The sequence below is a fragment of the Cupressus sempervirens genome, chromosome 10, assembly GCF_028749045.1.
Source record: "Cupressus sempervirens isolate cs-2001-9-10 chromosome 10, ASM2874904v1, whole genome shotgun sequence".
Taxonomy (NCBI): domain Eukaryota; kingdom Viridiplantae; phylum Streptophyta; class Pinopsida; order Cupressales; family Cupressaceae; genus Cupressus; species Cupressus sempervirens.
In genome coordinates, this window is record NC_143127.1 from 84525692 (window position 1) to 84550432 (window position 24741).

Sequence of the window (24741 nt, forward strand, 5' to 3'; positions counted from 1 at the left end):
TGTGTCACTCTTTGATTTTCTCATCCATCCTTGTTATCACCACCTCATCAGACCATATGGGGCCTGGCCATGTCATTTCCATGTCACATCTCCTAATTCATCTTCAAATCCTTGTCAATGACACCTCGTCACCTTCCCACTTTGGGACCTCGTAGATATGTGTCACAAACTTGTGTTTTTGTGATGATGTCATTATTTCTTGTGAAATCAAAAGGTTTTTCCACATGTACACTATTGATGTCATCACCTCTAGAACCTTTTTCCATGTCTCACATACCTATTCATCAGACCTGCCACATGATCACCACCTTAGCTACCTCTACCTACATGCTCACTCGGCCCTCTAGTGCCATTTGTTACAATCTCATGTTTTTGTGTTATCTCTGTTGAAAACAAATGGATACAAGCATGATAAATGTGCTTCAATCATTGTTTGGTTATTGATGTCAAACCTACTAGTTGCTGGTAAGATAATTGTTTACATTATTTAATACTATTATTTATTTGATTGATGAAGATGATTTGACCAAATGAGGTAACAATAGCACCTAGAGGAAAGGTTGAGTTATGATATGAAAAGAAGTACAAGAATCAATTAAGACATTGATATTATAGTGCATTGATAACCTATTAAGGTTGCAAAGGTTGGTTACACTAATTAATTTTAGAAGAACAAGTTAAATGAAGTTTGTCTACCAAGCTTAACATTCTCAAAGTGGGTGTCGAGCAAAGTTAGTGCAAGCCAAGTAGAAAATCAGTTAGAGTCGAGCAAAGTCAATTTTAGTGTAAGCCAAGTGAAACTGTGTAAGACAAGTAAAGCTTAGTTGATGTCAAGCACTAGTAAATTTTAGTTCATGCCGAGTGACTTAATAGAGGATGTTGAGCATCATAAGCCAGTTAATGTCGAGTGTCAACATTATGAGAAAGATCAAGAATTTGATGAATCTGAGCCAAAAACTTTGATTTCTTGAATTGTGTGAACTGTGTCAAAGATAAGGTTGATGAGCTGGTGGCATAGAATTCATGGTAAACCATTTTGAGGTGAATTCAAAGAGGATTGAAGGAGAAGTTTCTAGAGAGGGAGTGAAATGAAATGAGAGGTAGATTCATTGGATCTTACCCAATCCTACCTAACCCTACAATGGACAATGGAGGATGAATGACAAAATATCTTAATTCTTGATTTATAGAGATGATTGGTTAGAAGCAAGGGTTTTTGTGTGTGAGAACATAAGGAAGACAAGGAGTCTAGGGTATTTTCTTCATTCAGTGACCTGAGAGAAGAAGCTGCATTGGCAAGCAAAGCAAGAAGGCTTAATGGTGTGGATGCTTGAAGGGTGAACAAGCTATTAGAGATGAAGAGTGTGAAAGCCAAGCATAATGGAGAACTCAAATAGAGATCTATAATCTGCAAATGGAGTTGTAAGTTGTTATTAGATCAAGCCTTACTGTTACTCTCTAATCATTGTATAAGTCTAGGATAAATCCTTTGGACTAAGATTGACCTAACAATCCTTTGTAAATCCTTTAACTAGGTGACATTCCAGGTGAATAATCTAAAGTCCTCTAACAAGGCTCACTCTTAACAAAGTGATTGAAATCCTTTAACCAGGTCACATTTAACAATGCACATTGTAGCCTTTAATAGGGTTGGCCTTTCACAAGGTATCACTTTGGAAGAGTGAGAATGAGTAGCATGTTACTAGTTAGCCCAGCTTAGTGAATCTATGATTGAATGACAACTAACTATGAATCTATTGTGAGTTATGAGAGCATCATAGTTGACTTTGAGCCAATTTATTTTATTAATACAACAATTTGTCACAATTTCTATGGCTTCTTCAGATGGCTAGTCATCACTCCCATCGAATTTTTGTCACATACTTGTTGCTCCTACTAAATTGTTGTCACATACCCATCGTTATTGCAATAACATGTGTCAATGGCTAGCCTTCACTCCCATAGCATTGATGTTACTTTTTGTCACAATTGTGATGGTGTACTGATGAACTCTTGTCGTGTTCTTGTTCCAAGGCGCATTAGCTTTATCCATCGCAATTGTGACAGTGTACTAATGAACTCTTGTCATGGTCTTGTTCCAAGGCATGATAGCTTTATCTGTCACAATTGCAATGAACTGCCTTGTTGTCATTATTTGTGATAGAAAAAGTCTAACGCTCATCCAACGAGAGCCAAATTGTGATGGTGTTAGTTGGGCAATGGGTGGCTACAGCAATTGTGATGACTTGTCATCGTAATTCAAGCCCAAATGTACTAGTGCAATAATTATCTAGATTTCTACAAGCCTCTATTTTTACTATTTCACATATCCTTCATAATTTGTGCACCTAACTATGGTCTACAATAAATAGTGAATTTATTATGTACTCTTCTATAAATTAATGAAATGGGCATGTGATCTTTGAGCCCAATTTTGGTCTCCAATATGGGAAGCGGCTTTTGGTGGGTGGGTTATTGAAGGATGCCAAAGTATGGGGTCATTTTCCTTTTATCGAGCACACTTTGCTGGGGATATGGGAGTTGGATTATCATTTCTACTACTCCACATTTTTTGGAAGACATAGTCAAGTCATTGCATGGGACATATTTTATGGTTGCATCTTCATCGGACACGATTTGGTTTACCATTAAAGGAAGCATTAATTTTTTGACCTTTAATTTGATAATGCATTATATAATGTATAACCCACTTGTAGCTAAATTATCCATATTCTACTTTAGCTCTATTTTCACCCTTCTTTTAAATATCGGTGGTTCTTCCATCGCATAATTCAGTGTTCCAATTGCATGGTGCTTTATGTAATGTAGTAGAGATTTTCATAGCTTCTTATTTATGCCCTATTTCGATCACTATTGAATATGAGCAATTATTTGATTCAATGATTAATGCTTCAATGTATTTCTAAGCTTGTTTATATCTTTAGTCTATTTGTATCTGCTATATGCATAACTCATTCTCTCTTCTTGTTGATTGTTTAGTTCCTTTTAATACAATTTTCCTCTATTTAATATGGTCCCTTCTTAACAATAACAATCAAAAAATTTAGGCAAAAGCCTATAACATAACGGTAACTTGTGAGCCTCTGATGTGGGAGGTCTTGGGTTCAAATTACCTTAACATATAAAAGTAAATAATTACAACAAATAACAATAATTAATCTAGGCTTCGGCCGTTTACTGATCCAAAAAAAAAAGCAATAAAAAATATGAGTTTTTTATAATTGAGTTATTTTAACTTTTTGATACAATTATGCTCTATTTAATACATTTAGTATGGTAGTAGATTGACATCAATGACAATACATTGCACATATTATAACAATTCCACCCTATCATTGATGAGAACACTTATTTACAACTCTTCTCCCCCTTTGAGATTGCTAGGAAAAGATAAGGGTGTACTATATGAAATGATGCTCCCCCAAACCATATGAGCTCATTATAAGATCCCTTGTAATGTAGCATCAGCTTCTTCAAAACAAGATATAGAAAAAAATCTTCTATAATATGAGAGTATATATTGTGCATTAACTGAAATCGTATTTGTTACTACACTAGCCCTAAACATGCATTTTTTTATTGTCCAATCAACAATTGTTTCTGATTCACTTGGAGAGTAAGATTTGGTTTTAACATTCAAAATGAATGCAAATTTATTTTTCCTGATTAGCATTGGTAGTAATATTCATCTCCTTATCAACCTTCTTAGCATATGAGTAACCCATCTAGTGCTAAAAGTGTCAAATTAATGGCTTACCTTAGCTTCCTCAATTACCTCTCAATTTACTCTCTCTGGTACTAGAGTAAGGGAAATTGTGATGTAAGGTTTCAATTCCTTCCTTCTCTTGTAGCCATCTCTATTCTTCACTAGATCATATACATTGATTGTGTGTGTGAAAAATATAACTTACTGGAGTCAATTTGATCATTTATGTTTATAGTAGATGATGGACCTTGAAAATAAAAATAGTAACATGGTAGCCTATGCTTTATTTTCTACTTCAAAAAGATAAGTTCACTTCACATATATGTGAGATGACTATTAACCATTTATCATTCAACTTCTTTGAAGCGTCTTCTTCTACCTTGCTTTTAGTGTTTGCAGAGTTGAATTTAATAAGTCCAAAAAAATCTTCAAATTTTGCATCAAAGACAAAAAGGAATTAATGTTTACATGTAATAAAAATTATTGTATCATGCTCATAACTTCATCTATTATCTTATTTTGTTCCAAACATTGTTAACGGGTCTATCTCCTTACTAATGAAGGTAGAATATCACTAAGTTTGAACTTACATGGAGAGGTAAGGTGTTTGATAAGTCTAAGTGCCTCTTATTATGGAATTTGGATTATTTGAGGCATTGAGATTGGTTAAAATTGCAATTTTAAAGCTAATCTAGGTCCTTGAAAGAATTGGAAAAAGATGAATAGCCCTACCCTATATCAAGACTATTCAGAAGCATCGACACTTTGCTTCTGTAGTGTCTTCTCTATCACATCTTGAGATTTCTTCTAGGAGTCAATTTTATCATCAATCTTGTTATGTATAATTTTTTTATTACTTCTTTCCAAAGGAGGAATATCATTTCCTTCATATTGTTCTATATTTCTAAGAGAAGTAGCATTCAACTTGATTGTTCTTCTACATTTTTTAAATCATTATTTTTTGATGGAGTGCAGTCTCCTTATTTTTAGGTCTAATATATCTAATATGGGAACATCAAAGGAAGATAGGTCAATGTCTTGTAAGATTAGATTAAACAAGTACCCTTGCAAATTATATGTGTTGTAAAGAGTTTCTTCTTTAATTTCCTTGTCATCTTTCTTTATTTCTTCTATGATTATTATATTCACTTCTTTAGTTTCCCTATATATATATATATATATATATATATATATATATATATATATATATATATATTCTCTCATAGATCTGTTATCCATGCTCATTAGATAGTTAAATATTTGTTTGGTCTAGAGCACTTGGGCTTATCTTTGAGATGATAATTTTCTCTAACCATATCAAGAAGAAAAAGAAGAAGAAGAAGAAGAAGAAAATCACTCATTAATGGTGTCCTAAAGTGTTTGCGTTGTGGTTATTATCTTAGGGAAATAATGGATAGAAACGCATTGGTGATTCATGAAGGAAAATATAACACACCAATATTAGTGAGATAGAATATGAAAGAATATGTCTCTATTTGCATTGGTTTATAGAACTAAAAATTAAGAGGAAATGAGAGCAAGAACAAAAAAGGTTTGTCTCAAGGTGTCTTAATAAGTAGCATGTGCTCTTTTAACTACATAGAATAAGTTGAAGATCTTTAAGAGGGACAAAGATACAATTGTATAGAGTTGGAGAGTTTTAGAGATACAATAAGGGAGAACTATAAGGATGTTTAGAGAGGGAGCATTATATAATTTTTTAAATAATTTTATGCAATCCAATGAGGTTAGAATTTAGAGAGCTAAATGTTAAATAATATATAAATGTGAATAAAATAATCCAATTAAAGTTACCACTTATTTATAAGAAAGAAATCTCATACATTATTTTAATTACTTAATATCAAGTCAATTAATCATATGATCATATGATTTGAAAATGAAAAAGAAAAGGAGTAAAATCACTCATTGAGAGGGTCCATTTTGTGTGCACTATGACTATCTTTTTTGTGGTGGAATATTTTTGTTTTGGATATTATCTTTAGGAATAATAACACATTCATGATTCATGAAGGAAAATAGAACATAATGGGGACCCCCTCTTCCATATACATTATTGTTGTAGTTCAGTTACAAAGATATTGCATTGGGCTTAAGTGTTGTAGGCAGTTGCCAAAATTAAATGTTAAATATTAATTTATATAAAAAATTAATATAAATTAACAAACAATCCATACAAAGTTTCATTTTCTTTATTACAAAGAATTTTTAAACAATTAATTTTATTTTCTTAATAACAAGTCAATTGACCATATGACCATATGAAAAAAAAACAAAAATAAAGAAAAAATCATTCATTGATGGGGTCTATTTTGTGTCCACTATGATTATCTTATTGTGTCCACTATGATTATCTTTTTGTTATGGATTTTTTGTGTTGTGATTATTATCTTAGAAAAATGATGGTAAACATTGCATTAATGTGACCCATGAAGGAAAATAGAGGAAAATAGAACCCACTCAAGTATTAGGGGAATAGATGTATGCAAGAACATGTCTCTATTTGGATAGGTTTCTAGAACCAAAAATTAAGGGGAAAATGGTGTAAAGGAAAAAATGGAATCTTAGGGTGTCCTTATAAGTAGCTTATGCTCTTTCAACTACATAGAATAAGTTGAAGAGATTTAAGAAGGAGATACATACAATTGAGAGAGGTATAAAAATAGAAATAAAATACAGGTGAACTTTAAGAATGTTGAGAAAGTGAATACTTTGAGATAATTTTTTATTTAAAATTTTATACATTATGATGATGTTGACATTTATAAAACTAAATATTAAATATTTATTTATACATTAAATTAATATAAATCAACAATCAATCTATACAAAACTACTAGCTCTTTTTAATAAAAAAAATCCTTGAACAATTCTTAATAACAAGTCAATTGACCATATAAAAAAATCCTTAGACAATTCTTAATAACAAGTCAATTGACCATATGGAAAAAAAAACTGAAGTTAAAAAAAAACAATTCAGTCAATGTCTTCATAACTTTTCGGAGTCTATTCATTTATTATTTAAGATTAAATTAAAATTATAAATTGACTGTTTTATAAATTTCAATATACAGCCGGCTGCACAGCCATTTCGTAACTTTTCAACATGGAAAATTAAAAAGTCTTTAATGTCTAGGAATATGCATTTGTGTAAGACAAAGACTTGACTTACATCCTGTCGTGAAGCGTAGTACAAAGTCGTTTAGAAAACCAAACAAACCCGTACTTTTCAATTTCAGTTTCGTCGACGCATTCAAAAGAGATGGCTTCCCGTATATTAATCCTCTCTCTAATCTATCCATCAATAAGCCTATTACTAAGATAGATATTTCATGATTGCTCGGACGAGGGAGTGGCATTTGTACGCTGTCAAATCGTATGTTTATTATATTCATCATTGAAACGTATTAGACGCGCAGATATTCGTTTCTTTCACGGTTCAGGATTTGGACGGTTGCAGAAAAATTGTGAAGGAAATTCCGAATTCATTTCCTTGTTCCGCGGCACAACTTCGGCCGTGTTCGATCATTTGGCTACGGCTTGTGTTTTCTCTTTATATTCAAAAAGTAAAACTCGCATGGTTATGATCGAAATGGCGGTGAAGTATTTGGTCCTAGTAGCAATAGCTGTGATTATTGCGCTGAATAAGTGCAGTTCATTGGCACTACATGATGCAGGACGGGATTCGCTTCTGCTGGGAGATTCGCTCGCCGGAGACGAGACCATAATATCAAACAATGCCAGGTTTCAATTGGGATTTTTCAGTCCAGATGGACAGAAAAATTGGTATGTTGGCATCTGGTACTCAGGAATCTCCCCCAAGGTCGTAGTTTGGGTGGCCAACAGAGATAATCCTGTCAAAATCAAGCCCGGTGTTTTGAAATTTTCTAGCCACGGTCATCTGAGAGCGTTCGATGGAAATGGGCGGGCAGTGTGGTCGCCTGATACGGCTTTGAAAGGGTCACGCGCAGTGATTACGGAGGTTGGTAATTTCATTATTTTGGGTCGCGGCCGCAACAAGTCTGAGATTGTCTGGGAGAGTTTCGCTCACCCGGCAGATACATTTCTGCCCGGCATGAAGTTGTGGAAAGGCACGAACCTTACTTCCTGGAAGAGCTCTACAGATCCTGCAACTGGGCTCTTCTCTATTGGAATGGACATTGCCCCAGGAAGGACTCAGATGCTATTGTTCTATAACTACACCATTCCATATTGGTCCACTGGAGAATGGACTGGGAATTACTTTGCCAACATCCCAGAGATGTATACTTCTAAGAGATTTCAAGAGTCTTGTGTGGAGGTTTCTCCTTCAAGAATATACGTCAATTTTACCGTATTCCCATTATCTCGTGCCGTGACAGGACGGTTCCAGTTAGATGAGAAGGGCGAGTTGCATCTTTACTACTTGAGGGATGATGGCACTTGGATTCAGGGATGGACTTCATACCAAGGTCAGTGCAGTCAGTATGATATCTGTGGGGCTTATGGGCTGTGTAATCTGATTGATGTGTGCAATTGTATTGAAGGTTTCGCACCCGTGCATAAGACTCGGGGTGTTTTGTCAAATGGGTGTGCTCGGCGAAGACCTCTGCAATGCTCTCTCAGCGAGGGCACCACCGACGGCTTCCTGGAAACAAGGAACCGATGGTTACCGGAAGAACGAGCTGTGTTATACAAAAACGAGACAACAATGCAAGGCTGCAGGACTGCTTGTCTCAATAATTGCTCCTGTACAGCCTTTGCTTTACTTATATCTGATCTACCATCCTGTAGACTCTGGTTTGGGTATTTATTCAAAATGCGTGTTGCATTCAATAACCAATCCATCTTCATCAGGCTGTCAGCTTCTGAGTTGCTGCATTCACCATCAGGGAGAAGAAGCAAAGCCCGTCTACTTTTTATTTTTGTCGCTGCCTTCTCTGTTGTTTCTGCTCTCCTCTTGGCAGCAATTTATCTGCGGAAGCGTCGAAGATTGCAGAAGAAGAGCGCCGAAGAGGATGTGCCAACCATGCTCAAAACATTCACTTACAAAGAGCTGCGAATTGCAACCGGGAATTTCAAGCAAAAGCTGGGAAGCGGAGCATTCGGTTCGGTGTTTAAGGGAATTCTGCCGGACAGCACGCCTGTGGCAGTTAAGAAATTAGAGGGTTTTGCGGGAGTAGAAAAACAATTCCGTGCAGAAATAAGTACTGTTAGTATTCTACAGCACGTGAATCTGGTAAGGCTCTATGGATTCTGCGCACAAGGCTCTCGAAGGCTGCTGGTGTATGCTTACATGCCCAACGGCTCTTTAAATTCACTGCTCTTTCGTAAAGAGGAGAAAGCAGAGGTTGTGTTGGATTGGAAGACCAGGTTTCAGATCGCACTGGGAACTGCACGAGGATTGCTTTATCTTCATGAGGAATGCAAGGATCAAATCATTCACTGTGATGTGAAGCCTGAGAACATTCTTCTGGACGATGATTTCAGCCCGAGGATAGCTGATTTTGGGTTGGCAAAAGTGTTGGGCAGAGATTTTAGCAATGTGTTGACAAGCACAAGAGGGACTCGAGGGTACTTGGCGCCCGAGTGGATATCGGGGCTCCCCATAACTCCCAAGGTAGACGTATACAGTTTCGGTATGACGTTGCTGGAAATTATCTCCGGTCGTCGAAATCTGGATTTAATGGTGGAGGAGAGCAGGTTGTATTTTCCTACGTGGGCTTCATTGCAAATTCAGAGGGGAAACACAGTGTGCGTTGTGGATGAAAGAATAGCAAGTGAGGCAGATATCAAAGAGGTCGAAAGAGCCGCTGTGCTTGCGGAGCTTTGTATTCAAGACGATGAGAATCTGAGGCCGAGCATGGGAGAAGTGATGAAGATATTGGAAGGGAGGATGGAGCCTCCTGCACCAGCACCACCAGTTCAAGCAGAAAATGGTGACAGTGACAGCTTTGTTCTAGGTTCTTTCATATCCAGCCGTTTTATGGACGTGTAATTATAATAACGAGGTTCCAGAGCTTGTTATGTGATCATTTATCCAATTACTATTTATTTTCTTTCTGCAATATCTAGGCAAGTATTCAATCTTTGTAACCGTTTGCTTCAGTGTTTAGTAATCTGTAATATCCCTTCCAGTGCTTCGTCTTCAAAATTAATGATATGAATTCCTCGATAGTGTAGATTCTATATAGGGACACTCATGTGCTAATCTGCAATTTGTTCTCTGTTTATTGTGTGCATCTCTTCCACGTATATATTATGCATTTCAGACTAGTCTATTAACTACGTCTTAAAATCTAAGCCGCACATATTCTGAGTTTGGGTAAATCATGCTATGATAGTAACATTCACTAATAAAATACATAAACAAACAAGAATCATATTTTAGGACAAGGTAATTCCAATCTAAAACTTAATGGAAAATGCTAGACATGGAACAAACATTTAGTTACTATTACTAGAGTAATATAGTTTAATATTTCTAACTAAGCTTACTTGGTATAGTCATTGAAGTAGGCACATAGCAAAGGTGTTGTCAATGTGTGAAATAATACCATGATAAACAAAAGTGAGGAAATAACTTATTAGTAACATAAAAAATTCAAGAGTACTAAATGAAAAATGTCAATTCAACATAACCTGAATTGCAATACTTTAACCTGTACTACAACACTTAAATCAAGGCCACTCAAATGCAAACTTTAAGGTTAAAATACTAGTTTATAATTATCTAATCAACATCTATGTATTTTGTTTGATATCAATTCTTCTATAGCTCTATGTTAGAACAGGTTCCTTCAACATACTTATTAGACTTTTATTCTAGGAAATTGTATCCTCTTCCAAGAACGGAGAATCGTATCTTGAACATAATTTATTTTGTTATTTAAAACTTATTTGATACAACCTTAATTTTAGTCTTTTGATAAATAGTTTTGGAGCATCTATAATCCGACCAATCACCTATATTCTCTTTATGCAAAGGCTGCATTAATATCTATAAATATGATTGACTAATATTCCAACTCATTTTTCAATCATCTTGATATTAACTTTACTAACAAACACCAAGTTAAATCACCTATTAAATAAATCTATCTTCATCTATTATAATAAAATAAAGTTAAAATAGATCATTGTTAATTAAATTTATTTCATATGATAACTTCATTCCTAACTCATCTTTAATTCTTAATTAAATAAAATTAATTGAGAATCAATTTAATTTCTACAAACCAAAACCCTTTACGCCCCAATCACTTTTTTTAAAAAAAAAGTTTTTAAGAGATAAATTTAGTTTCTATAATATGATCTTTTAAGGATGGGAATATTTATCTTAGAATCTGTTTGACTCCTGGCATTAGCAAATGTTTCATTTATCTTATATCTAGAGTTTGTCAAATGTTGAATGATTCAGAATTGGAGTTTGTTGAATAGAAAAAGTAAAAATAAAAATTTGATTTAATTCTAATTCCACCTCTTGAAATGGAATTAACATATAGATTCATTTTAGACGAAAATAAAAATTTGAAACTCATATTCCAATTCTAATTTGACACATCCAAATTGAAGATTAGTTTTTTTAGAATTTATTCTTGCTAATTCCAATACAATCCCAGCAAATAAACAAGCCATAAATAAAGAAGATTATAGACTTGGACTGGGAGAAGAGACTTACCTCTTCCCTACTCAATGTGGCTCGATTGTCATCAACTAAGTCGGTCCCTTTAAGAGTTTCCCTTCTACATTACTTCTTGAATCTTATCACCAATTCTTGCACTATTTTTAGCATTATGGCTCCTTCCAAATACTCCTTCCTATTTTCCCCAAACACAAGTTCCATGAAGAAACTTCCCATCTCCTGTTCTTGTTTGTGGTGTGTGTGAGACCTTTATAGCTAATTGCATTCACCACAAGTTTTAGTTGTATCATGTGTTAACAAACCAAGATGAATGTCAACTAGGTCTTCCCAGTCTCAATAATCTCAAGAATCATCAAAGCCTGCCTATACGTGACCATCACTAGATTTGGAGGGCATTCAAACGCAACCATCATTATCCTATGTGATACACTTAATTTCATATGTTTCAATCATTTTGTCACTTGTATACATGAGCTTGTTTCCATTGTAACAAATGTATGCATAAGTATTTGGGTTTAAGTATGTAGTTATGACTCTGCATGTTAATGGGGTATGTAGTTTTGCATCATAAGTGTCATTTTTCTATAAATACTATTGTTTCCATGAAACAATTTTTTTTTTTGGATTTCGTAGGAATCTTTTGTACAAACATTGAATACTAATTCACAAAATTCTTTAGTGGAAAGAGCAAGAACAAGAACATACCGGTAGAGATGGACAAAGGCATCAAGTTGAACAAATAACATTTTTTATTCAATGCTTTATTTGTTCTCATCCTTCCTATATCTCTTTATAAGATTGGGTTAAGTTGTGTTTTAGAGCACCTGTCTTTTTAAGTTATCTTTAGAGCTTATCATTGAACATTAGATTTATGGTTTCATGTCAGTACTATAAAAGGATAAGGAGGTCTTGAGAGAAAGCTTTAGAACTAATGATATCAATTGGGGTGAGATAGATCTAAGAATTATGTTTTCCTTCTTGATTTATGAAGTAGGGTGATCCTTGCAATCTAAATTACACCATTACATTTTATTAGGGTTTTTCCTCTCTCTCTCTCTCTCTCTAGCTATAAAGTTATTTCAAATCCAATGGATGTACTAGTAAAATTATAATATCTCTTTCCATACTGATCGTACTAACTTGCACTCATGCATACATCATTCTAACACTTTGTTCTTTCTATACCTAAGTATGCACATGCCAATAATGTCTCTGTCAATGATGCATATCAAAATTGTATTTGTTCTACTAGATAAACTAACTAATACTTCTAGACAATTTTCTATGTACAGTAGTTGTATATTTAACTTTAAATTATGCGCTTCATACAAGATATATGTATCCATAAATGACAACTACAACTTATCTAATTCATTCTTAACAAAACTCATAACTAGATTCTCCATAGCCAATTTTCTTATTGATTGCTACAATATTTTCTCCTCAACTAAATATTTTGTAATAAGTTGATATAAAGTCACAGTTTTCTCTTGGCCAATCCTTTAAAGGCTTGTGATTTAGCCTATAGATCCACAAAAGGCTTGAAATCTAGATTTGGTGGAAGAATAGTATTAGATCGATTAAGTGTTCCATAAGGGGTTGTAAGACCCCTTAGGGTAACTTAATGGCTATAATATGTCAAAAGGGGCCATAAGGGGTCCTAGAATTTCTTGAAAGGGACATTACCTAACCCCTTATGACCCCTTCAGACACATTAAAACCATTAAGTGTGTCTTAAGGGGTCTTATGACCATTTAGGGTCAGAGTTATTAATGAATTAGGAGTAGTGGTGAAATAGACCCTATTAAAATACTCTTAACAGGGTAAATCATGATATGATAGTAACATTCATTTATAAAATACATAAACAAACAAGAATCATGTTTTAGGACAAGGTAATTCCAATCTAAAACTTAATGGAGAATGCTAGACATGGAACATACATTTTGTTACCATTACTAGAGTAATATAGTTTAATATTTCTACCTAAGCTTACTTCGTATAGTCATTGAAGTAGGAACATAGTAAAGGTGTTGTCAATGTGTGAAATAATACCACGGTACACAAAAGTGATGAAATAACTCATTAGTTAACATTAAAAAATCAAGATTATTAAATGAAAAATTTCAATTCAACATAATCTATGTTGCAACACTTAAATCAAGGCCACTCTAATGCAAAATTTTAGGTTAAAATACTAGATTATAATTATCAAATCAACATCTACGTATTTTGTTTGATATCAATTCCTCTATAACTCTATGTTAGAACAGGTTCCTTCAGCATACATATTAGACTTTTATTCTAGGAAATTGTATACTCTTCCAAGAATGTGAGAATCTTAAGAACATCATGTATTTGGTTATTTAAAACTTATTTGATAATGACCTTAATTTTAGTCTTCTAACAAACTTTTTGGGGGCATCTATAATCCAACCAATGACCTATATTCTCTTTATACAAAGGGGCCACCCTTAAACATCACATACTAAGGGAAGAATTAAGCTTAGGAAAAAAAGTAAACTTTGACTATTTAACACTTTTGGTCTAGGAAATAAGCTTAGTGTGTGTTGTTTAAGCCATCTGATACAAAGGCTCCATTAATCTCTATAAATATGATTGACTAATATTCCAACTCATTTTTCAATCATCTTGATATTAACTTCCCTAACTAACACCAAGTTAAATCACTTATTAAATAAATTTATCTACATCTATTATAATAAAATAAAGTTAAAATAAATCATTGTTAAATAAATTAATTTCATAAGACAACTTCATTCCTAGCTCATATTTAATTCAAGAAGTAACTAAATAAAATTAATTGAGAATCAATTTAATTTATGCAAACCAAAACCCTTTACGCCCTCATCAATTTTTTTTAGAAACAAGTTTTTAAAAGATAAATATAGTTTCTAGAATATGAACTTTTAAGGATGGGAAAAAATATCTAAGAATCTGTTTGACTCCTGGCATTAGCAAATGTTGCATTTATCTTATATCTAGAGTTCGTCAAATGTTGAATGATTCAAAATTGGAATTTGTTGATCAAGAAAAATGAAAATAAAAATTTGATTTAATTCTAATTCTAATTGCACCTCTTGAAATGGAATTAACATATCTTCATTGTAGATGAAAATGAAAATTTGAAACTCATATTCCAATTCTAATTTGACACATCAAAATTGAAGATTAGTTTTTGAAGAATTTATTCTTGCCAATTCTAATATAATTCCAACAAACAAATGAGCCATAAATAAAGAAGATTATAAAATTGGACTGAGAGAAGAGACTTACCTCTCCCCTACTCAATGTGACTCGATTGTTGTCAAATAAGTCAGCCCCTTTCAAATTTTTCCTTCTACATGGCATCTTGAATTTTCTCATGAATTCTTGCACTATTTTTAGCATTATGGCTCCTTCCAAATACTCCTTCCTTTTTCCTCCAAGCACGAGTTCCATGAATAAAATTCACATCTCTTATTCTTGTTTGTGGTGTGCATAAGACCTTTACAACTAATTGCATTCGACACAAATTTTAGTTATATCATGTGTTAAGAAACCAAGATGAATGTTAGCTGGGACCTCCCAGTCTCAACAATCTCAAGAATCATTAGAGCCTACCAATATGCAATGACCACTAGATTTGGAGGGCATTCAAATACAACTATCATTATCCTATGTGATACACTTAATTTCATGTGTTTCAATCATCTTTTCACTTGTATACATGAGCTTGTTTGAACATTGTGACAAATGTATGCATGTAAGTATTTGGGTATAAGTATGTAGTTATCACTCTACATGTTAATGGGGTATGTATTTTTGTCATAACTATCAATTTTTTATAAATACTATTGTTTCCATGAAATAATTATTATTTTTTGGATTTGTTGGGAATCTTTTGTACAAACATTGAATATGAATTCACAAAATTCTTCAGAGTGGAAAGAGCAAGAGCAAGAACATATTGGTAGAGATAGACAAAGGTATTAAGTTGAACAAATAACATTTTTGAATCAAGATGGGTTTGATATATTTTTTGACAACTAGAATGCTTTATTTGTTGCCATCCTTCCTATATCTTTTTATAAGATTGGGTTAAGTTGTGTTTCAGTGCACCTATCTTTTTAAGGTATCTTTAGAGCTTATCATTGAACAATAGATTTATGTTTTCATGTAGGTACTATAAAAGGATAAGGAGGTCTAGTTGGGAGAAAGCTTTAGAACCAATGATATCAATTGAGGTGAGATATCTAACATTATGTTTTCCTCCTTGATTTATGAAGTAGGGTGATCCTTGCAATCTAAATTGTACCATTACATTTTATTAGGGTTCTCTCTCTCTCTCTCTCTCTCTCTCTCTCTAAAGTTATTATAGATCCAATGGGTGTATCTATTAGAAATAGGGAATACTAGGGGGTTGAATCAATATTCTACAAACTTTAGCCCAAAAATGGATATTATTAATTACCTTATAACTTGCAACATAACCATGTAATAAGAGAACTCATAACACCAATTTTTTTAAACTAGGGAAACTCTGACTAAGGGAAAACCCTAGTGGGAATGGTACCCACAAAATAATCTTCTAATCAAAAGTATTTGGTTAAAGATATTGACCATGTTAGGAGTCTGTTACATCTGTATAGTGTCTTGGTCCTTGTTAAAGGACTTAGGCCTTGTTAGAAGCCTCAACCCTATTAGGAGCTATCATATAAAAATAAAAAATGTATGCATGAAGAGCCCACTACCTAGACATGAAAATACAATGTAGTTTCTTGATACAAAGAGATAGATACAAAAACCCCTTTCACTACTATTGATAGCTTCAATATTTGATATTTTCTTTGCTTCTCATCACAATATTCACATCCTCTGATCATACATCAGAATCCACATCACATACAATTCGCATAGATCTTCCCTTGAAGCACACTTAACTTCACATTTTATATTTTCTTTTATACATTTACAAATTATAAAATAATGTACAATTGACCTTCAAACTTTCACACACTTTATTAGATCTTTCTAACTCAGGGTTAACATCTAAGATGTCATCCCTAGTTAATTAAGTAATCATTACGTAAAAAAAAATCCTTAAGCCATAATTATCTAGTACCTGTCACGTTATGTTCTACATGTTCTCTGTTGTGACTAGTAAAATTGTTATATCTCTTTTCATATTGACTGTACTACCTTGCACTCATGCATACATCATTCTAACATTGTGGTTATGAATTTTGTTAAGAATGAAACTATTAACGAATTACTCAAGATTAAGAGAAAAAACCTATCTAGTTAATGGGAAAGAGTGGGAAGAGCTTCTTGGACCCATGCCATAAATTATAGATATGGACCTAAAGAGATAGGAAGGGGAAAGTGGAAAAGGGAAAAAGGTAAGATATGCACATGTGAGTCTACGTTAGATGATGATGATGAATACTCACCATCTACTATTAGCTCAAGTAGTGACAAAAGGTCTCCAATGCACATGTACTTCAAATAAATTTTTTAGATAGACAAGTGACAAGTATTGTGGAATTATCCATAGAGAAATGTGAACTCTATCATTTCCCCCTCTTGCATCTCTCTCTCTCTCTCTCTCTCTCTCTCTCTCTCTCTCTCTCTCTCTCTCTCTCTCTCATCCTTGCATCTCTCCACCCTCTATATATCTCACTCTCAATCTCTCTCATTAATTCAGGTTCTACATAACCCAATGGGTTTATGTGAACTAGGTGCAATGCTTTTAGTTCTTCATAACATGATCACATTTTACTACGCATATAATGTGATCAAATTATTAGTGAGTTAAAATGAAATCACGTTATGGCTAAGATGAAATTTTTTAATGTTCCCCATTTTGAAATTCGATATAATTTTACACATAACATAATCATGTTACATGTGTATTTTTTACTTTATTTTCATGGTGTCCACTTTTTTACACACCATCTTGGTGTGCACAACCAAGATCAATCTATAGTAGTGGTTACATCGATTTTAAGGTATTTCTTACTAATATATTCATAGAATTAGTAAGAAGAGAAAGTGATGATTTTATTTTTAAATGTTAATATCTTATTAGTTCTTGTGGATGGACTACCTCCAAGGCCACTTGAATTGGCTTGTAGTTGAATCTATATTATCATATTATTATAAAAACTAGATTAACTGTATATATACATATCCGAAAAATTGTGAGTAAAAGAACATTTTTATCTTTCCATAATATGAATAAAATCTCTATCTAAAAAGCATGTCAAATTTGCAAGATCTTTAAGGGGGTCTTGGGTGAATCACTCAACATGGCCATATGTCAAGAAAAATGGTTCTATTCTAAAGGGCTTTAAAAAAAAATTTAAGTCCAATATTGTTGATCTCATTTGTAAAATTAGAATATATGGAGAATAGTTTCTAGTTGTTGACAAAAAGGGCATCTTAGGCCTAAAACCTATAAGTGTTTGATTTTGTAACCCAAATGTAGCTTGTGAAAAATAATGCACTAAGAAAAGTGTGCAATCTTTCATTTTATGGTAGTTGACTTTAAATAGTAAGAAACTAAAGTCTCTAGGTTTTATGAGAAGACTTCATATGCCAATATTGGTTGAGAATCATGACTATTGGAAAATGAGGAACCAACAAGTGATAACCCTTCTTCGGTTTTTATTTGGAAAGATGATCCCATGAATTCCACCTCCAATCCTTCTACCATGGATTGACAAAATGAATGCCAAGCTTATGCAATATGTGTGAAGGAAAATATGAGACCAACATGTTGTAATTTTTTTGATTTGAGAAAGATTACAAAAATGATGTGTGAAGGTCATCTCATGACTAAAGGCTCATAGTAGTTTGAGAAAAGATCCTTCAACATTCTATTGCCTCATTATTAAAAGTGTGGATCACAAAATACTCAAGATCTTTGTAAGAGGGATCCCTTGAGAATGAAATAAAGATGACCACCTAATATTATGTTGGTTTATTGATAACCTTCCTCAAGAAACCTATCTCCAGCCCATTTAAGCCAAGGTTTAATAGCTTCCCAAGCTCTCCATATACTTTTGATGAAAAAGATGACCTAGATCCAAATTGGGTGTTTCATAACAGGAAGGGTTTGAAAACCAATCCCATTCCAAGTATGTCTATTAACTGGAAATCTTGAAGCAGTGCAATGTTTATGAATAATTCTCCAAGCCTCGTCACTAGGGTGCAGAGAGACAAACCCTACATCTAGGTAGAAAGAAGGTCTAGTCCTCCAAAATCCTTGGAAAGATAATAATACTCCCAAATAACTTTGTGAAACCCATGGTGTTTTCCTCAAGAATCCCAAAAAGGGTGAACCCACAATAATGGGTTCCACTTTAGTGGGATGAAGGAAGGAAATTTTTTTTGCAAAAAACGAAAATCATATTTTACATACGTTCACGCAAACACTTAAAACATGTTTGCAATGAACATATTTTAAAAAGTCTTCACTACGAACACATTCAAAAAATTTTAAAAATGTTTGCGTGAACATTGTTAATTAAGAATGTTTGCGAAAACATATCAAAACCGAATTCCAACATTAAAAACATCATTTTTAGCCACTAACTATTATTTTAATGGTGTTAAACAGTGGTTGGAGTGAACGTGCTATATTGGTGAGCGTCCCTCATCATTTTCCTTTAGATTCTCGTCCTCACACTATTCAAGTATGTCTATATATTATTATTTTAATGTTTTTTACTTTTTAGTGTTTTCAAAGCATATTTTGATGTTGTTTATCTTTTTTATGTTTTCAAAGCATATCTTAATGTTAATTTAATATTTTTATTATTTATTTATGTTAAACTTAATTATATTAATTTAGAAAACAATAAAAAAAAATTTAAAAACATTATAAAAAATATTAGAAAACAAATTTAGAAAACATTAGAAAAACATTATAAAAAACATTATAAAACAAATTTAGAAAACATTAGAAAAAATATTAGAATTTAAACATTAGAAAATTTATAATAATATAAAAATTTGGAAAACAAATCTAGAAAAAAAATTAGAAATTTTATAATAATATAAAATTTTTAAAAATATTAGAAAAAATATTAGAAAAAAATTAAAAATATTATAATAACATAAAATTTAGAAAACAAATTTAGAAATACATTAGAAAAAAAAATTAGAAAAACATTAGAAAAACATTAGAAAAAACATTAGAAAAATATTAGAAAAAACATTACATTTAAATATTAGAAAACCATTAGAAAATATATATATTTAAAATAGTTTGGAAAGAATTAGAAAACTATGAGAAAATATTAGGATTTAAACATTAGAAAATATTAGAAAAATCTTAGAAAATATATTAGAAAATATTTTAAAAAACGTTAGTCTTGAAAATTAGAAAACATTAGAAAAATATTTAAAAGTATTAAGAAATATTTTTAAAATAATAGTGTAGAAAATAAAATTTATAAAAATATTAATTTTTTTAGAAAAATATTAGTTTAATTAGAAACAAATTTTTAGAAAAATATTAGTTTTATTTATAAAAACATTATAAGAAACAAATTTAGAAAAATATTAGTTTTATTAGAAAAATATTAGAAAAAAAAAATTACATTTTTAAGTATCAGAAAAAAAAATTAGAAAATATATTTAAAAATATTAGTTTGAAAAATATTAGAAAACTATGAGAAATTATTAGAAAAAAAATCAGAAAATATTAGAAACATATTTTCAATATTCCTATAAATTTATTAATGTTTATGTACATGTTATTGATCTTTTAATGTCTTAATCTTTTATGTTTACGTATATGTTTTATTCATGTTTATGTATATGTTATTCATCTTAATGCCTTATTCATGTTTTCAATATTCATGTTTATATATATGTTATTCATCTTTATGCCTTAATCTAAATGGTGTAATTAACTATATTTAATGACATGCATCTTAAGGGGAGATCCTAAATTATGCATAACAATGCAGATTAAAATGTACATATTTTATTTCATATATATATATATGTTCATGTTAAATGTAGACATGTATGTTTTTAATATTCATGTTTATGTATGTGTCTTAATCTAGATGTAATTAAATGACATGTCTTAATATTAGAAAAAATATTAGAAAAAAATTAAAAATATTATAATAATATAAAATTTAGAAAACAAATTTAGAAATACATTAGAAAAAAAAATTAGAAAAACATTAGAAAAACATTAGAAAAAACATTAGAAAAATATTAGAAAAAACATTACATTTAAATATTAGAAAACCATTAGAAAATATATATATTTAAAATAGTTTGGAAAGAATTGGAAAACTATGAGAAAATATTAGGATTTAAACATTAGAAAATATTAGAAAAATCTTAGAAAATATATTAGAAAATATTTTTAAAAACGTTAGTCTTGAAAATTAGAAAACATTAGAAAAATATTTAAAAGTATTAAGAAATATTTTTAAAATAATAGTGTAGAAAATAAAATTTATAAAAATATTAATTTTTTTAGAAAAACATTAGTTTAATTAGAAACAAATTTTTAGAAAAATATTAGTTTTATTTATAAAAACATTATAAGAAACAAATTTAGAAAAATATTAGTTTTATTAGAAAAATATTAGAAAAAAAAAATTACATTTTTAAGTATCAGAAAAAAAATTAGAAAATATATTTAAAAATATTAGTTTGAAAAATATTAGAAAACTATGAGAAATTATTAGAAAAAAAATCAGAAAATATTATAAACATATTTTCAATATTCCTATAAATTTATTAATGTTTATGTACATGTTATTGATCTTTTAATGTCTTAATCTTTTATGTTTACGTATATGTTTTATTCATGTTTATGTATATGTTATTCATCTTAAAGCCTTATTCATGTTTTCAATATTCATGTTTATATATATGTTATTCATCTTTATGCCTTAATCTAAATGGTGTAATTAACTATATTTAATGACATGCATCTTAAGGGGAGATCCTAAATTATGCATAACAATGCAGATTAAAATGTACATATTTTATTTCATATATATATATATATATATATATATATATATATATATATATATATATATATATATATATATATATATATATATATATATATATATGTTCATGTTAAATGTAGTCATGTATGTTTTTAATATTCATGTTTATGTATGTGTCTTAATCTAGATGTAATTAAATGACATGTCTTAAGGGTCTAGATCCTAAATTATACATAAGAATGTAGATTAAAATGTATTTTTTATTTTGAACATAGATGTATGTATATTTGTTCATGTTAAAAGTAGACATATATGTTTTCAATATTCACATTTTTATATGTATATGTTATTGATCTTAATGTCTTTATCTAAGTGTAATTAACTATATTTAATGACATGTCTTAAAGGGAGATCTAAATTATACATAACAATGTAGATTAATGTGTATTTTATTTCATAAATGTACATGTAGATATGTTCATGTTAAATGTAGACACGTGTATGTTTTCAATATTCATGTTTATGTATATGTTATTATTTTTAATGCCTTAATCTAAGTATATAATTAACAATATTCAATGACATTTCTTAAGGGGAGATCCTAAATTATACATATATAAGAATGTAGATTAATGCATAGGTAAGAATATAACATACATGTACATAAGAACATATAAAGAGTATGACCTAAAGAATACATATTACAACATTTAATTAATAAAAGTTAATTATAAGAACATAACTTGATTATATACAAACATAAAGAATGTACATCATATAAGAACATAAAGATTATATGCATAAATACATAACAACATTAACAATCATAAGAAAACATAAACAATGTCTACACACAACCCCAAAACTAACTATAACTAGGCTAAAAGATAACACTAACCATAACCCTAACCCTAACTCTAACCCTAATTTCTAACCCTAACTTGAAAATTATAACCCTGATTTCTAACGCTAACCCTAATTTCAAACTCCTACATATATTTACACTTTCTTAAGACCAATTATATATACATCCACACTAGTAGCTCGAAAACAAAGAGAGGTACCTAGATCTACTTCTATTAAATATGTTAACAAAGAGAAGGAAGATATTAAATAGAAGAAGTTCATGCAAGGTTCACAACATTGTCTATCCATTTCAATTCTTTTGTATCTACCTAACTTAGTCATCACCATCATACCCATGGCTCTGAATGATCTAATTGTAAAGTTACCAATGCTATGTTGCCCCTAGAAAAATAATAGTCAAAATGGAGTATGCACATGAGTTGTATTTGATATACATGATCATTCACCAAAGACCATAATTCACAATTCCTTACTGTAAGTTTCTTCAATCCTCAACTAGATTCAATAAACATGCTTTGATACCAAATAAGAGAGCTATAGAAATGTTTTGAATTGCACTTCTTAGAAAATTATAAAAACATATTACTTAAATAGAATAAGATGAACCCTTTATATTACTTATACAATTAGTAATCAAACTACAAAATAGGAAAACTATATATATTTTAGAATTTAACTACTCCAAATATTTGATCTAGGGGATAAAATAAGATCTAATATCCTTATATCATTCTTTTTATATATATATTTTAAATGATGGATTGTGGACCAATGTTTTCAAATTATTAATTAATTACACGTTTAGACTAAATTTAGAAGGATGACCAAATTCAAGTTATGAAAATTACAAACATAAATAATTCCCCAAGATATGGGAGTGTATAATTTCTCCTAGTTAGTAATAAATAACCTCTTCTTGAATCTTTAACTCCTAGCCAAAGGAATATCCCTTTTTTTCCCTCAAGCTTGTTGAACCATATGTCAAGTATACGTAAGAGATACATTATATAGATAGCAAGGTAATTTTAATTAACCTTGTGAGTATTTTGAGTTACTTGCATTACTAAGAAGATACCGTTTCTAGGCTTAAATAAGGCTTTAGAGTCTAGAACAAATAAAATTTTCCACTTTACCAATAAAAAAGGGGACCCTAGAGATAAGAAGAAGTCCAAGATTGGAAATGTGGCTATGCTCTCTTAAAATGTTAGCACCCATTATTAGAGGCTCTAAGAACTATTAGACCCCATTTTGGTAATTTTGAGGTGTGGATGTCTTTAATGTGTGTTTCTTGAATATATCTTTTGATTTCACTCCCTTCTTTTTATAACAATGCCAAGACTTGGCTGACTAGGTCTACATTTAGGTAATATTTGAGCCTAATGTGAGGGATCTTCTTCCCAGTCTTTATGTTCTATCATGCTGACAATGTTGAATCCAAAATTTATATAAAAGGGGTTTTCCTCCTTTCACTTTCAATAACATGAAATGAATACATCAATAAATTTAAATCTTCCATGAATTTTTTAAGTTTTTGTGTAATTGAAGACTTGTACTCAACATTTGAATGATAATGCCCAATTAAAGAACTTGAAGTCTTCATTTTTTAAAGATCCATTCAAAATATAGAAATATTCTACATCTGATGTACATTTTTCTTCATACATGATTACCAATTAGAATAATTCTCAAGAAATCAAGAAGATCCAAATTTATCCATTCTTCTTATCTCTTCTTTTCCATTGATGACCATAAAGAACACCAATATTCTAGATCTAAGATTGGAAAGTGTATAAATAAACATGCATTTAAAAAGGAATCCTTGATTCAAAAATACATTTCAAGCACATGTATTCAACCATACTTATGGATTCTAGTATTTATTTCTTATTACTAAGAAGATACCATTTCTAGGTTCAAATCATGAAATTACTAAGAAACTGTCTATACCAAATTTCTAGGTTGAAATCATGAATTTTTTTCTAGGACTAGGTTGACTACACATGATCCATCTCAAGGTAAGTTTACTCTTTCTATCTCACCTCTTGTGCCTACTTTTATACATTACATGTAATATCATACCTTGCTATCTTCCAATTTCCTTTGTAGTATCACAAAATACTTTAATAATTTTATATATCATAAGCACATATTTATCTTGAAAGGAATACATCCTTGAATCTATATCTTGCAGTAGAACCCCTCTATTCATTTTGGGTTGTGATAATTCACTTTTTGGTTTGAGGGTGAGCCTCAGATTGAGGTTTTTATATTTTTATCATACCTAAAATTTGGTGAGCGATTATCACCATTTCATACTTCTCAAACATTCTTAGTTTTTATCATTTTCATCCTCAAATAATTAATATTTTCACAAATACATTTGAAGTGTAATTCCAGCATGATGACCTATCATTGATATATTGTGATGCTAAGTTGTCACAAAATCAAAAAGGGTATAAGCATCAAATATACCCCTTGGTATGACTTAGATGGATGATGATACTATT

General features: G+C 30.9%; 1 pseudogene; it reads left to right on the forward strand.

Annotated features, from left to right (window-relative positions):
• The first annotated feature begins 7334 nt into the window (after window positions 1-7334).
• Window positions 7335-9796, forward strand: LOC149532690 (G-type lectin S-receptor-like serine/threonine-protein kinase At2g19130 pseudogene; annotated as a pseudogene).
• Window positions 9797-24741: the final 14945 nt, after the last annotated feature.